Source organism: Ascidia mentula, chromosome 3, assembly GCF_947561715.1.
Source record: "Ascidia mentula chromosome 3, kaAscMent1.1, whole genome shotgun sequence".
NCBI lineage: Eukaryota > Metazoa > Chordata > Ascidiacea > Phlebobranchia > Ascidiidae > Ascidia > Ascidia mentula.
This window is the reverse complement of record NC_138568.1, coordinates 13119933-13126448: the sequence shown is the minus strand read 5'-3', so window position 1 is coordinate 13126448 and position 6516 is coordinate 13119933.

Genomic DNA, 6516 nt, shown 5'->3' with positions numbered 1-6516 from the left:
TATTCGAAGATTTTGTGTCAAATTGCCAAAAAAACTACAAAAAACAGACATTATTGCATTATTTGCCACATAGGCTAAGTCGGGGATTCAAGCATATGGAAATAAACACAAAACGTAGGGTATGTAGCCTAGGCTTATTTTCCACCCATCTAAAACTTCTGTTTAATAGACCACTGTGAGGTCGTCCTGCGACAGAAATGGCGACTTTGGGCTGTAATGCACAAAGGCTACTGGACCTTTACAGTGGGGAAAACGATGGGCTATATGTCCTATAAACGAACCAGTTTCTAAAATTCATTGATCCGACAAAACCTACTTTCAATATTCGTGGGAGTTATAACAATTAACATAAAAAAATCATGAATTTTTGGAGGAGACAATTAAATCATATTAGGCTATGTCCCCATGCACCAACCAAAATATTAGGGGGGCAAGTCCCCTGCGCCCACCCAGGATTTCCGCCTATGGCTACGCGCAAGAAGCACCTCTAGCTCGTGGTTTCGGAAGAGTTAGAATGGCCTTCAGACGAACTTCCCTAACGTTGACTACTTTACACACAAACTTTGACACAACCGCATACCTAACCGAGGTTCTCAAACTGTGCGTCATTTTGAGTTCTCAAGAGCGTAAAACTATTGAACATAATTCACGACTTTATAAATCTTGGGTTAAAGCTTCGGGCCAAATATCTTGGGCTTACTATAGCAGTTATTTGGGCTAATAATTGTTTGTCTTACAATAAAATTTAATTTTTTAGAAAAAGTTAAGTCAGCCTCGACTAAAAATGATAAACATTGAAACAATGAATCTTCTTGATAAATTTACGATTGGTGCGTCGCAAGTGAATCTTTGTAAGTGTTGTTTGAAAGAGAATGTTCCTTCCGCGCTTAGCCATCCTCAAAAACGGACATTTGTAGGTGGACGTAAAAAAACGGACATTTGTAGGTAGACTTCTGTGAAAATCGTTAACTCTCGGGAAAAAAACAATCACCAGTTTATCGGAAAAGCAGCGCAATTTTTTCTATTTTAGTTTGAAAGCAATAATGTTGCTGCTTTCTCCTGATTTTGTTGTTTCCTTTTAACACCTTTAAATAACTTACGTGCTGGTGTCAGAAGTGTCGTATTTGGGATTATAACACTTTATTGTAGCGCCCCATGTGGCCACTTTGTCACCATCAATAAATTAACAGTTTAACCTTAACAATAAACCCTCACACGATGACCACCTGCGACGTTTTGTTGAATAAATACATAGAACCACCTTAAATACGAAGTTGTCGCAATGTTGTTGTTACACTACGCTAATTTAAAACGAAAACATGTTTTTCCTGATTTGTATGCGGCATATGTCGTCATAGAAATGTTAAGGGGAGGGTGGTTAAATTTGAGGTCAGTTAAATCAGTCGATCTTGCTTCTATACTTAACTTACTAAACTAATTCTTAGTGGTACATTCTACTCACATAGATCGCTTATTTGACGTACGCTCATATATTGAAGGTTCAAGTAAAAGTTTCTTTCCTCGTACTTTTTCATTTGCAGTTTGTTCCGTTGACTATACGAAAATAGTGGAGTAGCCTACTTAAAGAATAGACTAATTAAAAGTTGTAATTTAGCTTTAGTTTAGCTCATGTCAAGTTTTGCCAAACTGCAACACCAAACGCTTGATTGCACAGTCAGAAGTTATACTTCAGCAAGCCAAAACTGTCCTAGCTATAGTGCAAGGCGACTTTCCTATAGGCTTCTTGTCTGTGTGCTTCCGTTTAAGGACTTTCTATGCAGGCAGCGGTTAAAGGCTTAATTCCAAACTTGTCCTCTAAAAGATTTTATTCGCACCTAAAAAAAATATACTCACATTTCAGTGACAAGACTCAATAAAATCATTTTGAAATGAAATCAAGTGACGAAACGCTTGCACATACAGCGACTCCATGAGAAATAATACATTGCAATAAATTCGTTACTATTGCCATTGGAAATGTTTTTATTGCATTTTGCAGAATGACCAAGACTGCAACAAAGGACGCTTTAACATAGTCTGGCACTTAACAGTTCACATTGGAAAACAGGATTATTTAACACACACATGCATTGAATATATTGCAAAACTGAGCGATTGCTTTTGTGGTGATGACGTAGCAATAGTTGAGCTTCGTAATGTTAAATTCATTGCATCATTAAATACAAATTTAGGAAAATTTAAATGACTTGGTTGGTAAAAATAAAATGGATTTTAGGAACAGAGATTTAAAAAATGGACTAAAAGGCGAAGTGGGGGTGTTTCCCAAGGTGTTGTAAGGTTTCGTAGGCAACTCAGGGCGCATACAGAGTGCCTGTCTGAATGATTCAGTTAAGTGACATTTTTGGAATATAGTATTTTGATAATTTAAGGTTGTTAAATAGCCAGGTTATAAGAGATGATGACCTTAAGACCAGTCAGTTAAAGAAGGGATTTTAAGAAAAGAATTTGTTTAACGTAAATAAATAGGTTTTAATTTGGGTCAATGTTGGTCATTGACTATTCAGAGCGGGTATATATTTTAGTCAAGTCCAAGAGGTGTTTAGTGGGGAGGTGTGATAGCGTGAGGTAAGTTATATCTGATGCTCATGTTGAGTAACTTGGATCCGGTTGTGTTTAAGTAGGGTAATAGCGAGGTGTCCAAAATGTGTTGATTGTTGTAATGTTTTGATAGGAAAGAGATAAAATAGATCAAAGTAGGGTGGTAGTTTGGTGACGCAATATCCTCCAAGATCACATCACCACACCGTCAGGCAAGTATTCGAATACATGGGTGGTTCTGGATTGCCGCGAGCAGAGGATTAATATCAGGCTAAGGGGATCACCCTAAAACCCGGTAACGAGGACATGGATGAAGAGTGAATGGTAGAAAGGAAAGTCAGTCAACAGTTCGTGAAAGTCGAAAGAGTCCAAATTGCGTGTGGTTGCCTGGTGGTAAAAGTCGCAGAGAAGTGTCGAAGTATGTGAGGAAATGAAACCGGGTTGAAATACTGATTTGGGGAAATTATTTCACAAATAAAGAGTTTGATTCGTAGATACCGAGATTTTGAAAGAAGTAGAGAAAAACTCAGAACCGACACCATGGGGACTGATGATTTTGCCACGAGGGAAAAGAAAGACTGCTATTTTGATATGAGATCCGGTAAGGTTGCAGTTTGTATGAAAGGTATGGAATGTACGAGGTTGTATTTTTTTGAAAAATTTCAGAGGGTTAAGGTAACATGAGATTTTATTTAAATAAAAAAACTGTGTGTTCTGATTGTTGTTAACGGAAATAACGGTAGGGGTCCCGTAACTAAAATATAAAGGCCTTCGTATTTAAAATTACTGTCAGAAGTCTGCCTTCTTAAAGAGTGTTAAACCAAGAGAATTGCAGCGTACCAATAGGATTCCCAGTCGCTGCTTTGCTGAAGCTAAAGGCGTGTTCTTGCTGTTAAAACTACTGCATTTAAAACTCCGTGGCAGACTTGTTTATTACTTGAAAGACACGATTGCAATACCAGGTGGCTTAAGTTTCATTTGTTTCAAGCGCGTTTAACACGTGACTGAATTGCAGCGAATTCACTAACAAAATAACGTGTGAACGTCACAGCGCGATGGCGAGAATAACAACAGGGCCGAGAGAGGTCGAGCGACTAAGAGAGTAGACAAGACTAGCCTAGGTTGTTTTGTGAAGCCTAAGGATACGAAATGGGCGTTTTGTAACAAAGTGTCAGAAAAAAATGTGTTGTCCAGCAGGATGCCAGAAAGCCTGTGGCAGCTCCGGCAGGAAAGCTTAACACCGTCTGCAGTCTTCGGTCCGTATGTGTTCCAAATGTCTAAAGAATTAAGTAGGGATACATGCGTGTTGCTACACATGTCCCTTCCTTGTGAAGATTGATAGTTTCTATCCGAAATCTAATATCGTCTTGACCTTTGGCTGTTGCGAATTGGGTTGCATTGAATTCGGTGACTTGTGGTGGTTATCGGCCGCATTATCGTCTTGGTTTTGCTGTCACGGTGATTCTTTTTTTCTGTGTACAAAAGAAAACCGGCAGTAAAATGCTCAAACAATTTAAAATATCAAGCTTTTATGGAAATTGCGTGCTGCATGACAAATAAAAAGGTTTATAGTAGTAAAAAATTTGTTTTTGGATTAGACAGCAACAAAGACCATAAAACGTTAAAAGTGGTAGTTTAGTTTAAGATAAATTCATTTCACAAAAAATATGGGCCAAAACTTAAAATCATACGTGAGTTAGGTTAATCAGCAGTTTCATGCTTCAACCAGCCATAACAACCCTAGCTAAAATAGTGCAAGAATTTCTCCTAAAGGAACGTCAGTCGTGCTTGACTAAATGCCATTGACATAGAAGTCATGTCGTCAAGACCAGGGAAGGTCTAAGGTATTCCGACATAATGACTGAAAATTGTATCTGTGTGACCTTGCTAGACGTCAGGTTCCTTAACTGCGCCGCGCCTCTGCTGTTGTGCATATGGAGGACTTTCTAAGCAGACAAAATGTTTAGGCTAGGGTCCACAATTCACCATTAAGTAACGTCAAACACGTATGCCAATAAAACTAACTTTTTAGTTACATGAGTTACCTCAACTAAAGGACCCCTTTCTTGAAACAAAAGAATATAATTCACACATACATACATACTGACATAACCATATAGGATAGGCGTTTTACTTGCATAGTATACTTAGCATAGTATAGTTTCACAGACAAAACATGCTTTAGGAGCAGTTTGGCTTTAAACGTAGTGACTTATTAATATTGCGTTAAAACTTCTAAATTAAAATTACAGTACCGGGTTATAATTGATGCTTAGTCATTGCGTCCACATCTTTTCTCGAGTCCGTCGTGGTAATGGAGAACCATCATCTACCTTTCGCCACGAAATTCACACCTAAACAAGTAAAATTTCGTGAGAATCACAAAGTACAATGCAATAGAATATTACCAAAAATAAACGGAACAAACCAACCTGGTTAAAGCATTTGTGATCACGTCGGGCAAGTTCACTAGTGCAGCGTACAAATATAATTCCCCGTCGCTGCTTTGCTGAATCTAAAGTCTGCTTGTGTAAATAACTCTAAGGGTCTCAGAGATATTTAACAGTGTCTCGATGGCCTGAGCGGTTATTGAGTCTCTTTGATGGTTAAACCTGCTTCTGCCCCGTTCTATAAAGCACCCAGAACCAAGATCTCTTCCCGAATAATTGTATTCATTTCTGTTATCTTCTTCATTACGACGGTACATTACAACTTTCAATACAACGTTGTTAGGATGCCAGCAAATAGAATCAAATGTGATGAATTAGAATGGATTTATCGGTCTAACCTGGGCTTTTCAACACTCTCCATTATGAGAGCTGATTGGTCAATAATGTCACGTGATATCATGAGGCGCTTGAAGTAATATAATACAAGAACATAGGTGTGATGTGACATAAGCATAGGAGAACATTTTATGTGGTAAACAGGATGTTGAATGAATCACTTTACTCGAGAATATTCGATGGCTCAATCATTTGGGTCACATTGTGGGATTATGCAGTACATGTGCAAAGCTGCGCGCAAAACATTACGCAATACAAGCACTGGTTTCTGTGACGTATGTTACACACGCAAAACATTACGCAATACAAGCACTGCTTTCTGTGACGTATGTTACACTTGCGTGTTCTTGCTGAAGACTACTTGATTTGAAACTCCGTGGCAGACTTATTTATTAATTGAAAGACACGATTGCAATACCAGGTGGCTTAAAGTTTAATTTGTTTCAAGCGCGTTAGTGACTGAGCGAGTAACTTCTACCGCGTGTCAGTTGTTTAGTTAAGTGACCGAAACTATAGTTGGGAGGCAAAGTTAATGACAGAGAATAATGAAAGCGAATTATGACAACGAATCCTAACAACGAATCGAGACAGAGAAAAGTGTGAACGGGTGTTTAACAAGTTACAATGAAGAATAAGGTCTGTCGTCGAGCCGGATGCCAGAAGGCTGTGCGATTTCTGCCGGAAAGCCTATGGGAGCTCCGGCAGGAAAGCTTAACACCGTCTGCAGTGTTCGGTCCGTATGTGTTCCAAATATGTAAAGAATTAAGTAGGGAAACATGCGTGTTGCTACAGAATTTAGTTGTCAGAAGTAAGGGATTTGAAGAGGTTGCCTCGAGCGTTTTTCAATTATAGGTCATTGAGGGATGTTTTTATCTTATTGAAAGAAAGTAAAATTGTTCGTGACAGTAAAGAATGAGGGTGTTTCTTTAGTTATTATAATAACCCTATAGGGATTGTTGCAAGGTATTGATTTGGGTTCGGGATTCTTCAGTTTTTTTATCAAAGTTTTGACGTTGTTTTTTCAACGACCTCCGCCCTCGGGTTGGACAGAAACCAAATTAAAAGTAGGGGAAACCGAAATGAGGAGCAGAAAAGTGGGATCAAATAAAGGATTGTTCTTTGGAATTAACACAGGAGTAACATCAATACCGTTAATTCGGGATCGGGCGTT